General features: G+C 32.5%; 1 protein-coding gene across 1 annotated transcript in view; it reads right to left on the bottom strand.

Moving 5' to 3' along the window:
• Positions 1–277, bottom strand: part of LOC119592943 (protein trapped in endoderm-1-like) — a 24,501-nt gene that overhangs the window by 19,909 nt on the left and 4,315 nt on the right. The gene's annotated exons all lie outside the window — the stretch shown is intronic.

Below are 277 nucleotides of genomic sequence, written 5' to 3'. Positions count from 1 at the left end.
CTTGAACTGTTGTCATTATCATTAGCATCATATATTCATATGGTCTATTTGCATAACCACCTTATCATATTATTAACAGCAATAACAATGTTACTGTCAACCTTATCAGAATAATTATTCATGATGTTCCTCCTATCGCTTTTTGGCCACTTTTTCATGTCTACACTAGAAGATTTTATTGTCTATCACTCAGTAGAATTATTAAGCTATCTTAAAGTAGATGAGTTGTAGTTGGCAACTGTATGTATAATAACACATCACGTGTGCCAACAGCGTA

Source organism: Penaeus monodon, chromosome 31 (assembly GCF_015228065.2).
Source record: "Penaeus monodon isolate SGIC_2016 chromosome 31, NSTDA_Pmon_1, whole genome shotgun sequence".
NCBI lineage: Eukaryota > Metazoa > Arthropoda > Malacostraca > Decapoda > Penaeidae > Penaeus > Penaeus monodon.
Note: the sequence above shows the minus strand (reverse complement) of the source record. Positions and strands in the feature narration are given on the sequence as shown.